Source organism: Nerophis ophidion, linkage group LG15 (assembly GCF_033978795.1).
Source record: "Nerophis ophidion isolate RoL-2023_Sa linkage group LG15, RoL_Noph_v1.0, whole genome shotgun sequence".
NCBI lineage: Eukaryota > Metazoa > Chordata > Actinopteri > Syngnathiformes > Syngnathidae > Nerophis > Nerophis ophidion.
In genome coordinates, this window is record NC_084625.1 from 52,866,569 (window position 1) to 52,888,145 (window position 21,577).

Below are 21,577 nucleotides of genomic sequence, written 5' to 3' on the forward strand. Positions count from 1 at the left end.
AATAAGTGATTATTACATTTTAACAGAAGTGTAGATAGAACATGTTAAAACAGAAAATGAACAAGTAGATTAATAATATTTTTTTACAGTTTGTCCCTCATAATGTGTAGAAAATAATAGATGTATAAATGACACAATATGTTACTGCAGACTAATTAGGAGTCTTTGTTTGTTTACTTACTACTAAAAGACAAGTTGTCTAGTATGTTCAACATTTTATTAAATGACTAAATGACAATAATAAACATATGATTTATGTACACTAAGATTTTTTTTGTTCAAATGAAGCCAATAATGACATTTTTTGATGTCCCCTTTATTTATAAAAGTATCGAAATACATTTACCCTGCAGTGCTAAAACCTTCTTTACCGCCTACCCAAAATCAACTGGAAACTTGTTAGTCCAACTACACGCACAATGTCCAGCTGGGGACTTGACAGAGTGTAAAATGACCTTAATAAGTGCAAATAAAACTGCGCTGCTAAAACGAAAAGGTAAACAAAGGCAGAAAGTTTGAAAGCAAACCAAGTACACAAGTATTTATCATCATTTTCCTGCGAGGCACAAGGTTGTTACAAGAACAGTAAAGTGTGAGTCATTCCGGCAGAAACTCCAAGGACTCCATACTTGATGAGTAATGGCCGTCCTCCACCATTTCTCACTGGCACCAGCAGATCCACCCAGGCATGGACCAGCGATAGAGCCTTCAGAACCTCACCAGGTGTGCGGTGGTGACCCGACACACTCCTGGACAGACGGTCATGGCCGTCAGCAACACCCTGGACTCTCCTCGCCCGCCTCTCAATGTTTCATCCTTTCTTCACGGCGATGGGAGAGAAACCAGCTGAGTGCTCGGTCCTGTCCTGGTCCTGCTAATTAAGACCATCAATTGAACCCGGCTGAAGCTTAGAAACAGGAAGTTTATAATATATGCTGCAAATTAGGATATTAATTATGTGCAGGGAATGTCTTTCAAAAATTATTATTTAACTATATTTGTTGCAAAATACTAAAGTGGATTATATTTCTAGCGTTTTATTCTTTATTATTATTTCGCAGCTTTGAGCTGTAATCTGACCCCCTTAACATGCTTCAAAACTCACCAGATTTGACACACACATCAAGACTGGCGAAAATTGCGATTTATTCTAAAAACCTAAACCCCGAAACTAAAAATTCCGCTCTAGCGCCCCCTAGGAAGAAAACACGGACAAAACCGCCTGTACCTTCCAGTAGGAATGTTGTAGCGACATGACGTGACAGAATGTGACGTGTGAGGTGACAGAATGTGACGTGTGAGGTGACAGTATGTGACGTATGAGGTGACAGTATGTGACGTGTGAGGTGACAGTATGTGAGGTATGAGGTGACGGTATGTGACGTATGAGGTGACAGTATGTGAGGTGACAGTATGTGACGTGTGAGGTGACAGTATGTGACGTGTGAGGTGACAGTATGTGACGTGTGAGGTGACAGTATGTGACGTGTGAGGTGACAGTATGTGACGTGTGAGGTGACAGTATGTGACGTGTGAGGTGACAGTATGTGACGTGTGAGGTGACAGTATGTGACGTGTGAGGTGACAGTATGTGACGTGTGTGGTGACAGTATGTGACGTGTGTGGTGACAGTATGTGACGTGTGTGGTGACAGTATGTGACGTGTGTGGTGACAGTATGTGACGTGTGAGGTGACAGTATGTGACGTGTGAGGTGACAGTATGTGACGTATGAGGTGACAGTATGTGAGGTATGAGGTGACAGTATGTGACGTGTGAGGTGACAGTATGTGACGTGTGAGGTGACAGTATGTGAGGTATGAGGTGACAGTATGTGACGTATGAGGTGACAGTATGTGACGTGTGAGGTGACAGTATGTGACGTGTGAGGTGACAGTATGTGACGTGTGAGGTGACAGTATGTGACGTGTGAGGTGACAGTATGTGACGTGTGAGGTGACAGTATGTGACGTGTGAGGTGACAGTATGTGACGTATGAGGTGACAGTATGTGACGTATGAGGTGACAGTATGTAACGTATGAGGTGACGTATCAGGTGACAGTATGTGACGTATGAGGTGACAGTATGTGACGTATGAGGTGACAGTATGTGACGTATGAGGTGACAGTATGTGACGTATGAGGTGACAGTATGTGACGTATGAGGTGACAGTATGTAACGTATGAGGTGACGTATCAGGTGACAGTATGTGACGTATGAGGTGACAGTATGTGACGTATGAGGTGGAAGTATGTAACGTATGAGGTGACGTATCAGGTGACAGTATGTGACGTATGAGGTGACATGTGAGGTAACAGTATGTGAGGTATGAGGTGACGTGTGAGGTGACAGTATGTGACGTATGAGGTGACAGTATGTGACGTATGACGTGGAAGTATGTAACGTATGAGGGGACGTATCAGGTGACAGTATGTGACGTATGAGGTGACATGTGAGGTAACAGTATGTGAGGTATGAGGTGACGTGTGAGGTGACAGTATGTGACGTATGAGGTGACAGTATGTGACGTATGAGGTGACAGTATGTGACGTATGAGGTGGAAGTATGTAACGTATGAGGTGACGTATCAGGTGACAGTATGTGACGTATGAGGTGACATGTGAGGTAACAGTATGTGAGGTATGAGGTGACAGTATGTGACGTGTGAGGTGACAGTATGTGACGTGTGAGGTGACAGTATGTGACGTGTGAGGTGACAGTATGTGACGTGTGAGGTGACAGTATGTGACGTGTGTGGTGACAGTATGTGACGTGTGTGGTGACAGTATGTGACGTGTGTGGTGACAGTATGTGACGTGTGAGGTGACAGTATGTGACGTGTGAGGTGACAGTATGTGACGTATGAGGTGACAGTATGTGAGGTATGAGGTGACAGTATGTGACGTATGAGGTGACAGTATGTGACGTGTGAGGTGACAGTATGTGACGTGTGAGGTGACAGTATGTGACGTGTGAGGTGACAGTATGTGACGTGTGAGGTGACAGTATGTGACGTGTGAGGTGACAGTATGTGACGTGTGAGGTGACAGTATGTGACGTGTGAGGTGACAGTATGTGACGTATGAGGTGACAGTATGTGACGTATGAGGTGACAGTATGTAACGTATGAGGTGACGTATCAGGTGACAGTATGTGACGTATGAGGTGACAGTATGTGACGTATGAGGTGACAGTATGTGACTTATGAGGTGACAGTATGTGACGTATGAGGTGACAGTATGTAACGTATGAGGTGACGTATCAGGTGACAGTATGTGACGTATGAGGTGACAGTATGTGACGTATGAGGTGGAAGTATGTAACGTATGAGGTGACGTATCAGGTGACAGTATGTGACGTATGAGGTGACATGTGAGGTAACAGTATGTGAGGTATGAGGTGACGTGTGAGGTGACAGTATGTGACGTATGAGGTGACAGTATGTGACGTATGACGTGGAAGTATGTAACGTATGAGGGGACGTATCAGGTGACAGTATGTGACGTATGAGGTGACATGTGAGGTAACAGTATGTGAGGTATGAGGTGACGTGTGAGGTGACAGTATGTGACGTATGAGGTGACAGTATGTGACGTATGAGGTGACAGTATGTGACGTATGAGGTGGAAGTATGTAACGTATGAGGTGGAAGTATGTAACGTATGAGGTGACGTATCAGGTGACAGTATGTGACGTATGAGGTGACATGTGAGGTAACAGTATGTGAGGTATGAGGTGACGTGTGAGGTGACAGTATGTGACGTATGAGGTGACAGTATGGGACGTATGAGGTGACAGTATGTGACGTGTGAGGTGACAGTATGTGACGTATGAGGTGACAGTATGTGACGTATGAGGTGACAGTATGTGACGTATGAGGTGGAAGTATGTAACGTATGAGGGGACGTATCAGGTGACAGTATGTGACGTATGAGGTGACGTGTGAGGTGACAGTATGTGACGTATGAGGTGACAGTATGTGACGTATGACGTGGAAGTATGTAACGTATGAGGGGACGTATCAGGTGACAGTATGTGACGTATGAGGTGACATGTGAGGTAACAGTATGTGAGGTATGAGGTGACGTGTGAGGTGACAGTATGTGACGTATGAGGTGACAGTATGTGACGTATGAGGTGACAGTATGTGACGTATGAGGTGGAAGTATGTAACGTATGAGGTGACGTATCAGGTGACAGTATGTGACGTATGAGGTGACATGTAAGGTAACAGTATGTGAGGTATGAGGTGACGTGTGAGGTGACAGTATGTGACGTATGAGGTGACAGTATGTGACGTATGAGGTGACAGTATGTGACGTGTGAGGTGACAGTATGTGACGTATGAGGTGACAGTATGTGACGTATGAGGTGACAGTATGTGACGTATGAGGTGGAAGTATGTAACGTATGAGGGGACGTATCAGGTGACAGTATGTGACGTATGAGGTGACGTATCAGGTGACAGTATGTGACGTATGAGGTGACATGTGAGGTAACAGTATGTGAGGTATGAGGTGACGTGTGAGGTGACAGTATGTGACGTATGAGGTGACAGTATGTGACATATGAGGTGACAGTATGTGACGTATGAGGTGACAGTATGTGACGTGTGAGGTGACAGTATGTGACGTGTGAGGTGACGTGTGAGGTGACAGTATGTGACGTATGAGGTGACAGTATGTGACGTATGAGGTGACAGTATGTGACGTATGAGGTGACAGTATGTGACGTGTGAGGTGACAGTATGTGACGTGTGAGGTGACAGTATGTGACGTATGAGGTGACAGTATGTGACGTGTGAGGTGACAGTATGTGACGTATGAGGTGACAGTATGTGACGTGTGAGGTGACAGTATGTGACGTGTGAGGTGACAGTATGTGACGTATGAGGTGACAGTATGTGACGTATGAGGTGACAGTATGTGAAGTATCAGGTGACAGTATGTGACGTATGAGGTGACGTATCAGGTGACAGTATGTGACGTGTGAGGTGACAGTATGTGACGTATGAGGTGACAGTATGTGAAGTATCAGGTGACAGTATGTGACGTATGAGGTGACGTATCAGGTGACAGTATGTGACGTGTGAGGTGACAGTATGTGACGTATGAGGTGACAGTATGTGAAGTATCAGGTGACAGTATGTGACGTATGAGGTGACGTATCAGGTGACAGTATGTGACGTGTGAGGTGACAGTATGTGACGTATGAGGTGACAGTATGTGAAGTATCAGGTGACAGTATGTGACGTATGAGGTGACAGTATGTGAGGTTTGTAAGAAGGTGCGCCTGGTTGTCTGTGAGAAGGAGACACAAGAAAGAGTGAGAAGAGCCTGTAGTGTAATGCCAGCAGCTAAAAGCAACTGTGTGAGAACGTCTACTCCAATATCACCATATAGTCATTTTCTATATCGCACAGAAACAAACCCTCAATATATCCAGTGTATCCATACATCACCCAGCCTTAGACTCAGGTGTAAAAGCACATAGGACCCAATGTGGTCCCGATGTGACTTGCATGCACACTTAATAACAGTATTTTTGACAAGTTTTGTCTCCATCCATTAATGTTCAGTTAATACTTAAAAATAAAAGTTGGCAGAACAAACAGTAAAACCACAGCACGGATAGACAATTAAATAGTGGCTTTGAAGAACTAAACTGCCCGCACGTCATCCATGGATGGCCTCAAGTCTGCTTCCAGATCTCCCCAAGTCATGCAGCACACGTCTGCTTAGTATGCAAATAGAACATGGCTTGTAGAAGACATCAAAACAAATACCCCGGGGTGTTTGACAGACAGACACCTGAAACAAATGTGGATGAATTCATTATTCAGGCCAGGTTGGGAATTCAAGAAAAATGCTGCCTGGATGTTTTGAAGACAAAAGGATGATCAGACCCACAAAGCTCTAGCGCCCCCTAGGAAGAAAACACGGACAAAACCGCCTGTACCTTCCAGTAGGAATGTTGTAGGGACATGAAACAAAAACCTCTATGTAGGTCTCACTTAGACCTAGATTTCATACACTGACATCCTTCAGCAAAAATCAACAGGAAGTTTGCAATTCCCCCTTTAAAACAAAAATGTTGTTAAGACACCCACCTTTGCCTCTTTGAGCTGTAATCTGACCCCCTTAACATGCTTCAAAACTCACCAAATTTGACACACACATCAGAACTGGCAAACATTGCGATTTATTCAAAAAACCTAAACCCCGAAACTAAAAATTCCGCTCTAGCGCCCCCTAGGAATAAAACACGGACAAAACCGCCTGTACCTTCCAGTAGGAATGTTGTAGCGACATGAAACAAAAACCTCTATGTAGGTCTCACTTAGACCTAGATTTCATACACTGAAATCCTTCAGCAAAAATCAACAGAAAGTTTGCAATTCCCCCTTTAAAACAAAAATGTTGTTAAAACACCCACCTTTGCCTCTTTGAGCTGTAATCTGACCCCCTTAACATGCTTCAAAACTCACCAAATTTGACACACACATCAGAACTGGCGAACATTGCGATTTAATCAAAAAACCTAACCTCTGATTAGTGTTCGGGACGCCCACCTGCTCCCGGGCACTAATCAGAGGACTATCTATTCCTGCTTTTCGCCAGACTCAGTCTGGCTGTCCTGTTTGCTTCAAGCAAAAGTTATGTTCGTATACCTTTTTGAGTACTGGTCCAAGCTTCAGCACTATTGGCAAGCTTTTCCTGCATTTTGTATATTCCTGACTGATTTATGGACAATAAATCGTTTTTCATACCTGCACGCTGTCTCCAGAGTTCCGTCTGCATCTTGGGGGAACGACCAGGGACCCAACCGTAACAAAATCAGTACTATGCTGGGGTTGAAAGCGACATAAACCTAGAGTGGTTGCTCAAAAAGGTAAATATTCTATTTAATATAACGGAAGTATTGTCTGACGACAAGATAATTAAAAAAGTATAAACCTGTAGTGTCCTACTAGAAGGCTGGATGGTGTGTAGCCTAGGGCTGTGCAAAATTTTAGAAAGAGATAAAGTATATATTTGAGACCATACCACCATACCGGTATTTTTCAATGTTTTTTTGTTACGGCCACTTGTAGGGGGCGTCGGAGGGCTTGGCAAGAACCGTGGCTCAGGAAGGGTCCAGTGCATTGGAAAGATCTAGCGTTTGACCTCCCGCCACATTCACCTTCACGCACAGCCGACAAACCCGCACCGGAGCTCCGGCGGAGTGGGCTCCTCTGTTGTAACCAGAGGTCGGTGAAAAGATTCGGCAGAGCAGCCGTCAGAGCCAACAAAGTGTCGCTGCTAACTGCTAAAGCTAACAAAACCAGTTCATATGAAACCCTCACTGAGGCACATTTTCTTCAAACTAACGCCAACACCGGCCTGCACGTACCGGGATATCTGTTTCGGTCCATGGTCGCCCAGCCCGAGTGCAACCTATGCCAGTCTAGGGCTGGGCGATAAAACGATAACGATATATATCGCGATAGACATGTGATCAATATCAATAGAAAATGGGGCCGATAGAACGTTCGATAATTTCACTGAGTTCTGTTAGAAAAAAATTGTAAGAAACGCAGAGCCGGAACCGCACGGCATTCTGGGGGGTGTAGGCAAAGGAAGAACTTTAGCCTCTCAACCGAACCGCAAGGCATTCTGGGAAATGCTAACAGGGGAAAAAAAAAAAAAAGCAACGATTGATTGAAACTTTTATTAGTAGATTGCACAGTTCAGTACATATTCAATACAATTGACCGCTAAATGGTAACACTCCAATAAGTTTTTCAACTTGTTTAAGTCGGGGTCCACGTAAATCAGGGGTGCCCACACTTTTTCTGCAGGCGAGCTACTTTTCAATTGACCAACTCGAGGGCATCTACCTCATTTATATATATCATTTATATTTATTTATTTATGAAAGAGACATTTTTGTAAACAAGTTAAATGTGTTTAATGATAATACAAGCATGTGTAACACATATAGATGTCTTTCTTTCACGAAGACAAGAATATAAGTTGGTGTATTACCTGATTCTGATGACTTGCATTGATTGGAATCAGACAGTAATGATGATAACGCCCACATTTTCAAATGGAGGAGAAAAAAAGTTGTCCTTTCTGTACAATACCACATGAAAGTGGTTGCTTTTTGGCATCTAATTCATCCAGCTTCCATACACTTTACAAGAAAAACATTGGCGGCAAATTCCGTAGCTTGCTTGATTGACATTCACGGCACCCGAGGGTCTTGTGAGATGACGCTGGCTGCTGCCAGTTCATTATTATGAAAAAATGACAGAGAGGAAGGCGAGAAACACTTTTTATTTCAACACACTCTCGCGCCGTACCTTCCGTCAAAACTCTAAAGGCCGACTGCACATTTCCTATCTTCACAATAAAAGCCCTGCTTCATGCTGCCTGCGCTAACAAAATAAGAGTCTCGGAAAGCTGGCGTGCACAAGTGATGTGCACGCCAGCTTTCTGAGGGATCGCTAGTGCACGCCAGTTTTCCGAGACTCTGTATTTAGTTAGCGCAGGCAGCATGAAGCAGGGCTTTTATTGTGAAGATAGGAAATGTGCAGTCGGCCTTTAGAGTTTTGACGGAAGGTACGGCGCGAGAGTCTGTTGAAATAAAAAGTGTTTCTGGCCTTCCTCTCGGTCATATTTTCATAATAATGATCTTGCAGCAGCCAGCGTCATCTCACAAGACCCTCCGGTACCGTGAATGTCATTTAAGTGACGTCTTGGTGAAGACTGATGATCACTCATTTTTAGGTCTATTTTTTTTAAAAGCTTGGCTGGAGATGGACTGACACACCCCCCGCGGTCGACTGGTAGTTCGCGATCGACGTAATGGGCACCCCTGACGTAAATCAATGAAACGGGAATATGAGTGCGGCAGCACAAGAGGAAATTGTAAATAAAAAAGGAAACGTCACGTCACCAGTTTGTCAGTATTTTGGATTGTTTAAGTCCGATACGAATCAGAGTAGTACTGTCTGCAAACTTTGCAAGGTCGTAGTCCCGACCAAGTCTTGGAACACGACAAACTTATTTTACCACCTGAGCCGCTCTCACCCGCTGGACTACAGCAGCAAACAACCACAACATCAGCCGGTGCAAGTGGAACAGCTCCGAAGCGGCAGCAACAGACCACCATGGACAGGCACTCGGCAGCAGTGCCATACGACACAAATTCAAAACATTATAAAGAAATAAGGGATGCAGGGGTGTATCAATTAGCGAAGGACATGCTACCTCAGCATAGTTGAGAAGTCTGGGTAAGCATTTATTTAAAGTCAATATTTGCACATCGACCAGTATTTCCATTTATTTGACTGTTTTTCTTAATGCTGACCTCGTTCTAAAGGTCAAAGGTTATATTTAAAATAAAAGTATTTAAATTCAGCCTTTTTTCTCCTGGTCTGTATTTAGAATAGTTTTTTGTTTTTTTTAATCGATAATTATCGATATTGACTGATATGAAACACTTATATCGTGATCATTTGTTTAGTCATATCGCCCAGCCCTATGCCAGACTATGGAACATGATTTGTACTTCTTCTGCAAAACAAAGCTGCAGTTCTACCAGACCAAACCGAGCTGGTGTGCCACCAACAGGACCAGTCGGCTGGCCGCCATCCAACTCCTCAGTCGGTACGTGAGTCAGCCGGGGCTAACGAGCTACTGGACCGTTAAGGAAGTCGCTCCTTCTGCCAGCCCAGCAGAACTTTTCAAACTGGCTGAAAGGCTGAGCCCAGTACTGTATGTGGCCACACACACACACACACACACACACACACACACACACACACACACACACACACTGGCCAGTAGGGACAACATTATCTGCCATCTGCAGGTCTGAGCCTGGAGGCAAAGAAGACAAAGGACAAGGAGGGAGTGCAGCTTGTCCGTTCGGGTCTGACTATGGCTGGGTTAACACGCAATGTCAGGAGCAGCACACACACACACACACACACACACACACACACACACACACACACACACACACACACACACACGAAGATGACATGGTAATGGCTACAGGCATGTGATAAAATGAGAGCAGCTCCTCGGTTATTGAAGTGAGTTTAACAAAATATGTCACATACTGAATGTTTGATTTATATGTAGGACTCTCCTATATATTATATACAGGGTTTCCCACACATTTATTTATTTGTGGCGGCCCGCCACAAAAGAATTAGGCCGCCACAAATAAAAAAAATTAAAAAAAATTAAACGTTTTTGTTTTTTCGGCTTTCGACTCGCTCGACCACTCATAAAAACAATGGGACTGTCTGTGAATGGAACTTGTAGTTACATATTATATAAATATGTAAATATTATATAAATATGGACATAAAGTGTTGTAATTATATTCCAACTCCGCATTCTTCTTGGTCATCGCCGCCGCCGCCGTTAAGTCAGGAAAAAACACAAAGGCTTTATCATCCCTGCTAGCCTGTTTAACAGGTTTCCCTGCTCGTCACGGGATTTTATTTGTACGTTAAGTCGGGGAAAAAACAAGGTTATGTCATCCTTGCTAGCCTTTTTCACAGCTTTCCCTGCTTGTCAGGGGATTTTATATGTATGTTAGGGAAAAAAACCACAGAGGTTATATCATCCCTGCAAGCCTGTTTAACAGGTTTCCCTGCTCGTCACGGGATTTTATTTGTACGTTAAGTCGGGGAAAAAACAAGGTTATATCATCCCTGCTAGCCTTTTTCACAGCTTTCCCTGCTTGTCAGGGGATTTTATATGTATGTTAGGGAAAAAAGCCACAGAAGTTATATCATCCCTGCAAGCCTGTTTAACAGGTTTCCCTGCTCGTCACGAGATTTTATAAATGCATTAAGTCGAGAAAAAAAAACAGACGCTATTTTATCCTTACAAGCTTATTCTGCAGGATTCCTTGCTAGTCAGGGGATTTTATATATACGTTAAGTCAGGAAAAAATCAAAGAAGCTACATCATCCCTACAAGTCTGTTTCACAGCTTTCCCTGCTCGTCGGGGGATTTTATAAATGCATTAAGTCGAGAAAAAAAAACAGGCTATTTTATCCTTACAAGCTTGTTCTGCAGGATTCCCTGCTCGTCAGGGGATTTTATATATACATTAAGTCAGGAAAAAAATCAAAGAGGCTACATCATCCCTACAAGGCTGTTTCGCAGGTTTTCCTGCTCGTCAGGGGATTTTCTCTGTACGTTAAGTCAGGAAAAAAAACAGAGGTTATATCATCCCTGCAAGCCATTTTCACAGCTTTCCCTGCTCGTTGGGGGATTTTCGCCAGGGAGACCTGCGAAACAGGCTTGTAGGGATGCTAGAGCTTATTGAGCACTGTATAACTGATAAACCACAGACACCCTGACTATAAATATAAATGTAGGACTCATGAAACATGAATGAGATTACGTTACGGTATAGCTCGTTCGGTAGAGTGGCCGTGCCAGCAACTTGAGTGTTCCAGGTTCGATTCCCGCTTTCGCCATCCTAGTCACTGCCGTTGTGTCTTTGGGCAAGACACTATACCCACCTGCTCCCAGTGCCACCCACACTGGTTTATATGGAACTTAGATATTGGGTTTCACTATGTAAAGTGCTTTGAGTCACTAGAGAAAAGTGCTATATAAATATAACTCACTTCACTTCACAAGGGAAACTGCACTTTTTTGGGAATGTTGTCTATTTTTAACAATCATGAGTGACAAGAAGACAAAAGTTTTTTTATTTATTTCTAACATTTCTTCACATCTGCTGTCCTCTCCAAGGTTTCTCATTGTCCCATTGGGTTGAGTTTTTCCTTGCCCTGACGCGGGATCTGAGCCGAGGATGTCGTGGCTTGTGCAGCCCTTTGAGATACTCGTGATTTAGGGTTATATAAGTAAACATTGATTGATTGATTGATACAGATTACTGCAAAACTGATTGATAGTACTACTGTAAAAGAATTTACAACAGATTACGTACCAAACCTCTATTTCCGTTGGGTAAACGGAAGCTTCTTCTGGGCCTCTAATCTGAGGAAATATCACATTTATGAGGGTTCTCTTCAGGTATCAGACTTCCTCCCACAGTCTAAAAACATCCATGTTAGGGCAACTAAGGGACTTGCCCTGAGGCATTAGCATTAGCATTAGCGGTCTCTGTGATCGACTGGTGTTCGCTCTGGGGTTTACCCAACCGCTTGCCTTTAGTCGCTTGGGATAGGCTCCAGCTCCGGCTTCCAGGTTAAGCGGGAGAGAAAAGCGATGCCTTATTACTGCCTTTTTAACAGAGGGCTTGGTTGGTGGGTTTAAAAGGCAGTTGGTGCCCTCGAGTGGAAAGACAAGACCAAATGTTGTCTAACCTGGGTCTACATTCTCCCAAAGAGGAAGAGAGACGATGCGGTGTATTATTAGGTTGATGAAGTTGTGTTATTGCATGTAAAAGACTTTCTAGTCATGTCATCTGGAATGACTCGATTAGTATGAGGAGAAAGGATGTGCCCCACCCCGGCGGAGTAAGTCTGAAGAGTGCTCCTGAACTCCCGTAACCTCAATTATTCAGCATTAGACTCTGCTATTGATTTCCTGTTGGATCGACTTACTGAGTCTGGAGCATTGGGACTGTGACACGCTATAGCCTTTTCTGGGAGGGATCTTTTCAACTGGATGGATGGGAGTCTGTTAGGGGGAGAAGACTAGATACAGATCCACTGATGGTGTAATTAAAGATAGCACTTATCAAGGCTGTGATAGATGAAGATGTCACAGCAGTTGAGATAGTTAGCGGGTGGCAAGGCGACTGGTTGGATTGACTTAGTGACCTTAAAAGGAGGTTTCCCATGACTGCTGGAACAATGTTTACATTTGAAAGGAAACTCTGTGGCTGTCAGATATGCAGAGAAAGACTAACTGATTGTGGACATATGCCGTGTTGAGGTATTCGGGCCATTGGACTGTTTTTTCAAGCGCTCATAAACGGCCAAACTGACCAGAGCAAAAACAAATATGTCTGCGCCCGGGGAAGAATTTAAGTCCGCCTCGGTATTTCTCACACAAATCAGCGTCAAACAAGTGATTAAAGTGTTTCCCGCGACATAACTGCTCTGTTATTTATATCGCTTTCGTTGCGGGATAGAAAACACAGGAAATATTTGATTCTTATCAAGAAAACAACAAAGTCACTAAATCACAGTGATCCATTAGGGTCCTACACAAGTATACAAAGAGTGAAAGAAAATATTAGTTTGGCTTCTTGTAACAAAAGCTTGTTTGAGGTAGCGACATGACCACTTAAGTGTTAGCTAATGTAAGTAGGTAGTAAGTACATTTTATTTATAAATCAATCAATCAATCAATGTTTATTTATATAGCCCCAAATCACAAATGTCTCAAAGGACTGCACAAATCATTACGACTACAACATCCTCGGAAGAACCCACAAAAGGGCAAGGAAAACTCACACCCAGTGGGCAGGGAGAATTCACATCCAGTGGGACGCCAGTGACAATGCTGACTATGAGAAACCTTGGAGAGAACCTCAGATGTGGGCAACCCCCCCCCCCCCCCCCCTCTAGGGGACCGAAAGCAATAGATGTCGAGCGGGTCTAACATGATACTGTGAAAGTTCAATCCATAGTGGCTCCAACACAGCCGCGAGAGTTCAGTTCAAGCGGATCCAAGACAGCAGCGAGAGTCCCGTCCACAGGAAACCATCTCGAGCGGATCAGCAGCGTAGAGATGTCCCCAACCGATACACAGACGAGCGGTCCATCCTGGGTCCCGACTCTGGACAGCCAGTACTTCATCCATGGTCATCGGACCGGACCCCCTCCACAAGGGAGGGGGGGACATAGGAGAAAGAAAAGAAGCGGCAGATCAACTGGTCTAAAAAGGAGGTCTATTTAAAGGCTAGAGTATACAGATGACTTTTAAGGTGAGACTTAAATGCTTCTACTGAGGTAGCATCTCGAACTGTTACCGGGAGGGTATTCCAGAGTACTGGAGCCCGAACGGAAAACGCTCTATAGCCCGCAGACTTTTTTTGGGCTCTAGGAATCACTAATAAGCCGGAGTCTTTTGAACGCAGATTTCTTGCCGGGACATATGGTACAATACAATCGGCAAGATAAAGCGCTTTTCACTGATAAAATCACCAAGCGCTGTAGAAAACAGTTGAAGTAAAACAACAATTCAATGAAAACAACAGGGCCAACATCATAAAAGTAGTTAAAAGGTGTATTAACTAAAAGCTTTACTAAAAAGAGAAGTTTTCAAATGTTTCTTGCAAGTGTCAACACAGTCAGGATCACGGAAGTACTGGTGCAAGTTGTTCCAGAGTCTGGGAGCTTTTGATTGATTGATACTTTTATTAGTAGATTGCACAGTTCAGTACATATTCCGTACAATTGACCACTAAATGGTAACACCCCAATAAGTTTTTCAACTTGTTTAAATCGGGGTCCACGTTAATCAATTCATGGTACAAATATATACTATCAACATAATAGTCATCACACAAGTTAATCATCATAGTATGTACATTGAATTATTTACATTATTTACAATCCGGGGCTTTGGTTGATATCAGAACTTCAGTCATCAACAATTGCATCAACAGAGAAATGTGGACATTGAAACAGTGTAGGTCTTATTTAGTAGGATATGTACAGCCAGCAGAGAACATAGTGAGTTCACATAGCATAAGAACAAGTATATACATTAGAAGTACATTTGAGTTGTTTATAATCCGGGGAGATGGGATGTGAATGGAGGAGGGTATTAGTAAAGTGTTGAAGTTGCCTGTAGGTGTTGTTTTAGTGCAGTTTTGAAGGAATATAGAGATGCACTTACTTTTATACATGTTGGGAGTGCATTCCACATTAATGTGGCATAGAAAGAGAATTGTTAGATCGGAATCTGGGTTTAACGTGGTTTGTGGAGCTCCCCCTGGTGTTGTGGTTATGGCGGTCATTTACATTAAGGAAGTAGTTTGACATGTACTTCGGTATCAAGGAGGTGTAGCGGATTTTATAGACCAGGCTCAGTGCAAGTTGTTTTACTCTGTCCTCCACCCTGAGCCAGCCCACTTTGGAGAAGTGGGTTGGAGTGAGGTGTGATCTGGGGTGGAGGTCTAAAAGTAACCGGACTAGCTTAATCTGGGATGTTTGGAGTCTAGATTTGAGGGTTTTGGAGGTGCTGGGGTACCAGGAGGTGCAAGCGTAATCGAAGAAGGGTTGAATGAGAGTTCCCGCTAGAATCCTCGAGGTGCTTCTGTTGACAAAAGCACCAGCTATAGCCTGGAATGTCAGGTCTCCACGGGTTTAAAAGTGCAGTTCCCATTCAAGTGGTTTCAATAATGACCAGTTGAAAGGTTCATTAAATGTGTTTGTTTTTTTTGCAAGAGTTGAAAAGTAAAAAAAAAAAAGGGGGATTGTTTGATATATGTCTTATGTTTGGCTATTTTTTGTTGTTTTTGCCCTAACTTGCTGCTTCCGACTACTTATCTCTTGATTCGTCATCAGGGTTCTCACCTATAGTTCCGTCACTAGTCAGGAGGCTTTATCTGTGAGTGTGTCACCTTCCTTGCGACGCTAGTTAGTTGTCTAAGGTTTTCATTGTGGCTTACATGCCTTGCCTTGGTTTGTTATGTTTTGGCTCACTCCTGATCTACGGCATTGGCCACACCAGACCCTGGGATCACACCAACATACTCGTATCACACTTAAATCCCAGGTCATTCAATCGATCCCAACTGAACTCTTTGGTGTGTCTTAGAAGACGGTCCAAAGCTCATTTGAGTAGTCTTTATCAGTTTGATAGGTCTTCTAAGACAAAGCAAAAACAGTCCAGTTGTGATCGATTAGACACCCTCAGATGACAATGACCTGGATGAGTGAGAACCTTCTTGGACAGACTTAGGTCGGTACAGGTTGAGGTCTTGGAAAGAAACAGTCGGTTGTAGCTCCTAACCAATAGGCCTTGCTAAGGAATATTCCAGACTGTGTGGGACCAATTTCTTCTCTGCAAGTTAAGAAATGCCCTTCAATAAAACAAAAACAGTTTTCAAGGCTCAACTTAAGTTCTACCTCTCTTAGAAGTTACTGCGTTGTGATATTTTGCCAGCATATTTGATGGACATGTTTTTGCATGTCTGTCAAGAGCTCACATCAATTGCAAGAAGATCCATCAACCCATCAAAGGGTCTGCAAGGTCACCTCGCATACTACCCGTAAAAAATACTCTGACCTGAGTTTTCTCGCCTGGAGGCAACGTTCACTTTCATAAACAACACAAAACTTGGGCAGGGTTGAGCCGGCGTGCGCGGAGAAAGTTCTCCAAACTCAGAGGATTAATGGTAACACCGAGGAGAGTTTAGCCATAGGATGAAGAGGCGAGCTGGATGGGAGAGGTGATATAGAGATCTGCACTTCACAAGATGGCTTGGGAGCTCAGAGCTGCCTCACAAATGGCAGCCTGCATGCAAATCAGCCCATGGATCAGCCTGTCAAGGATCCGCGCCTCTCCAGTCTATAGCCTAAGAATCCATATTCTCATCCATGCAAAGCTCCTGCTTCTCTCTCGCCTTTCCATCCCACTGGATATCATCAACCTGTCTCTACTTCAGTGACTTTTCCCAGCACATCTTCACCAGTTGACTATTTTATATACTATTGCTGCTTCTCTACATGCACCGTGTACCAAGTCATCTTCATGTCCAGCTGCATGAGGTTCACTACACTGCTCATCTACAGCTTCAAAGCCCATTAAAGATCATCAAAATGTATTTTTTTCTCATGGAAAATAATTTGGTAGTCATTTCCCCAAAAAATCCATTAGTTTTTTTGAAGGATCAGTTGATGAATAATTGTACTTGAAACCATCCTTTTCCATCATCAGTCTTGTCTAATCTTACTTCAGGGGTTGTCAACCCAAAATGTTGAAAGAGCCATATTGGATCAAAAATACCCCCCAAAAACCTGTCTGGAGCCAACAATTTTATTTTTATTTTTTAATATAAGTGTTATAATGAAGAAAACACATGATGAAAGTGTCTATATTAGCTATTTTAGCCTATTATCAAATATACTTTAAAAGGATTGTATAAGTGTTCAAATGAAGGCAACATGTGTTTCTACATTAGTTATATAAGCCTACTATCAAAATGACTTTAAAAGTCTTATATAAGTTTTATAATGAAGACAACACATGATGTAAGTGTCTATATTAGCCTACTATCAAAATGACTTTAAAAGTCTTATAAAAGTGTTATAATGAAGACAACAAATGATGTAAGTGTCTATATTAGCCTACTATCAAAATGACTTTAAAAGTCTTATATAAGTGTTATAATGAAGACAACACATGATGTAAGTGTCTATATTAGCCTACTATCAAAATGACTTTAAAAGTCTTATATAAGTGTTATAATGAAGACAACACATGATGTAAGTGTCTATATTAGCCTACTATCAAAATGACTTGAAAAGTCTTATATAAGTGTTATAATGAAGACAACACATGATGTAAGTGTCTATATTAGCCTACTATCAAAATGACTTGAAAAGTCTTATAAAAGTGTTATAATGAAGACAACACATGATGTAAGTGTCTATATTAGCTATATTAACCTACTATCAAAATGACTTTAGAAGTCTTATATAAGTGTTATAAAGAAGACAACACATGATGTGTCTATATTAGCTATATTAGCCTACTATCAAAATGACGTTAAGTCTTATAAGTGTTATAATGAAGACAACAAATGATGAAAGTGTCTATATTAGCCTACTATCAAAATTATTTTAGAAGTCTAATAAAAGTGTTATAATGAAGACAACAATGATGAAAGTGTCTATAATAGCTATTTTAGCCTACTATCAAAAGTAGTTTTAAAGTCTTATATAAGTGTTACAATGAAGACAACACATGATGTAAGTGTCTGCATTAGCCTACTATTAAAATGACTTTAAGTCTTATAAAAGTGTTATAATGAAGACAACACATGATGCAAGTGTCTATATTAGCTATATTAGCCTACTATCAAACTAACTTTAGAAGTCTTATAAAAGTGTTATAATGAAGACAACAAATGATGAAAGTGTCTATATTAGCCTACTATCAAAATGACTTTAAAAGTCTTATATTAAAGTAGCAATGCAAGTATATTTATACATATATATACATATATATATATATATATATATATAAAATATAGTAACAGACACCTTCATAAAAATATGTAATATGTGCAATATTTACCTTATTTTGATCATTTTAATCATTGCGAGAATTAATTATTTGGCACATTGATTTATGTTTCCATAGCAACGCACTTCTGACTTACAGCAAAAAACGTGAGTGTGTTTTCTAATCATGGCAGACTTGGTAACAGACAACAAAGACGACTATTTTTGGTCAAATGAGGATTTACAAACTTATATTTTTGAAGCTGAATATACTGCAGTTCATAGAGGCGAGCTGGAAAGAATAGTGAGACGTTAGAGCAGACAGAAGTCGGGAGAGGGGGATGAAAGTGATTTTGAGGCTATAAATATGGCATTTGGATACAAACTATTTTGAAATAAATGGAGTGCTTACCCTAAATCTGGGGTAGAGAACCTATGGCTCTAGAGCCAGATGTGGCTCTTTTGATGACTGCATCTGGCTCTCTGATAAATCTTAGCTGACGTTGCTTAACACGATAAGTAATGAATAATTCCACTTGTAATCACAGTGTTAAAAATAATGTTCAAAATATAAAACATTCTCATGCATTTTTAATCCATCCATCTTTTTTCTACCGCACCTGTTCAAGAAGTTGCGATAATGGTAAGAAGTTATCTATTTATTATTGGTTAGTGTGGGGCTTGCCCTCCTGGGGGTTCTTCAGACCACCAAGCACCGACATGAGAGCCTGTTTCAGGGTTACAATATTGTTTTATTAATAGTATTTCCAGCCCCAACCCTGTCTCTCCTCCTGGTTGCTGCTTATAACAGAGCGACAGGTGATTAGATAACAAGGCCCAGGTCGGCCATCTACGCACCTGTCGCTGCAGGCCCACAGGCCACGCCCCCTCCACAGTTAGCTTCAAAGAATAAGAGACCCATTATACTCCAGAAATGTAGGTCTCACTTAAAAATGCACGTGTTTAGTTGTGTTCAGTGTAAAAAAAAATATTATATGGCTCTTACGGAAATATATTTTAAAATATTTGGGTTTTTGGCTCTCTCAGCCAAAAAGGTTCCCGACCCCTGCCCTAAATCAACAGAACTTTCCTCCAGAAGGTCTTATCTTTGTCCATGTTGTGTCAGATGAGACAAAAATGGAGCCATGGAGCCATGTGGCCACAATACTCAGCAATATGTTTGGAGGGGAAAAGGTGAGGCCTTTAATCCCAGGAACACTATACCTACCGTCAAGCATGGTGGTGGTAGTATTATGCTCTGGGCCTGCTTTGCTACCTACAAACTTTTAAGGACAAGCTAAATACATCAACCCGGAGGTTGGGTCTTGGGCGCAGTTGGGTGTTCAGACAGGACAATGACCTCAAACACAGGTCAAAAGTAGTAAAGGTATGGCTAAATCCGGCTAGAATTTTAGAAAGGCCTTCCTGAAGTCCTGACTTAAGATGTGGACAATGCTGAAGAAACAAGTCCACGTCAGAAAAGCAACACATTTAGCAGCAATTTTGTGGTGAAAAATGTAATCAGAATCTTGTGGATGGCTACCAAAAGTGCCTTATTGCAGGTAAACTTGCCAAGGGACATGTAAGCAAATATGAACATTGCTGTATGTATACTTTTGATTGCTCACATTTTCAGTAGAGCCATAATAAACTCATAAAAGAAGCAAATTTCATGAATGTTTTGTGTGCTCCAATCACTACATCACAAAAAAATAAATGACTGTAAAGTCAAGACAGCCATGACATGATGTTCTTTACAAGTGTGTGTACACTTCTGACCAGGACTTAAAGTGCAGTTGCTGTTTAAGGAGAATAAAACCTCCTCCATCATGTCTCTGCAACACAGCGACAGTCAGATCTTTGCACCATCCTGACAGCAGCTGGAGATCCTCCTCTGTCACACACATGCACAAATCCTCTAAGCTGCTCTGTGAGGTTCCTCCGGAGAGCGGGTTCTCCAGCAGAAGCCAAAAGTGGTCCGGGCCAGCAGGTGGATGGCTGATCTGCGTAGGAAAGATGCTTTGGCACGTGAGAAGTCTGCACTTGCAATGCAGGAATCCTCCCAAGGAGCCTAATCTCCCCTTGAAGACGTGTAAGCTGCAGCTTTAAAAAAGGCCCGAATCAGCAGATTTCTCCACATGAAAAACAGCCGCTCTACCGACTTTCTTCACACTTAAAAGAAACAAGAGTCTTGACACTAAGAGCGTGTACAAGATGTTCAAACACCTTTGAAGACCTTTTAAGAAAAATGCTTATCTGGAGCACGACTTTTCAGCTGGCGGCTTGAGGGCCAAATCTGGCCTGGGAGTGACATCATTGACAAGGACAAGAAAGTTTGATCATATTACGCCTATACTGTATATACATATATATATATCCCTATACTGTATATACATATATATATCCCTATACTGTATATACATATATACATACCTATACTGTATATACCTTTATATACAAACGCGGGACGTAGCCGTCCTTGCCTGACGGATTCATCAAATTACAAGAATACATCGGATAAACACCATAGGACCATAAGCCGCGCCTTTTTTTCCTACGCTTTGCACTCTGCGGCTTGTAAAACGGTGCGGTTAATTTGTTTTGTGTTCAACAAATAGTTTTCATAAAACACTAAGAGACACACTGAAAAGGTGTGTTATTATTTGTGCTATGGCGCCATCTTTTGGACAAGTTCACTTACTGCTGGTGCTGTGGTTTGAACGTCTAAGTTCATCCCTTCTGTTTACTGGTAGTAATAACAATAACAATAATAACAATAGATTGGATTTTTATAGCACTTTTCTATTGTACATGTGCCGTTTTGTCTACTACAAACCCTGTTTCCAAATGAGTTGGGAAATTGTGTTAGATGTAAATATAAACAAAAGACAATGATTTCCAAAAAATTTTCAACCCATATTCAGTTGAATATGCTACAAAGACAACATATTTGATGTTCAAACTCATAAAAACATTTTTTTTTGCAAATAATGATTAACTTAGAATTTGATGCCAGCAACACGTGACAAAGACGTTGGGAAAGGTGGCAATAAATACTGATAAAGTTGAGGAATGCTCATCAAACGCTTATTGGGAACATCCCACAGGTGTGCAGGCTAAATGGGAACAGGTGGGTGCCATGATTGGCTATAAAAGCAGCTTCCCAAAAAATGCTCAGTCTTTCACAAACAAGATGGGGCGAGGTACACCCCTTTGTCCACAACTGTGTGAGCAAATAGTCAAACAGTTTAAGAACAACCTTTCTCAAAGTGACATTGCAAAAAAATTAGGGATTTCAACATCTACGCTCCATATTATCATCAAAAGGTTCAGAGAATCAGGAGAAATCACTCCAGGTAAGCGGCATGGCCGGAAACCAACATTCGATCCCTCAGACGGCAC

General features: G+C 42.0%; 1 protein-coding gene across 1 annotated transcript in view; it reads right to left on the reverse strand.

Annotated features, from left to right (window-relative positions):
• Window positions 1–21,577, reverse strand: part of LOC133569802 (partitioning defective 3 homolog) — a 332,895-nt gene that overhangs the window by 167,800 nt on the left and 143,518 nt on the right. The window lies entirely within an intron of this gene.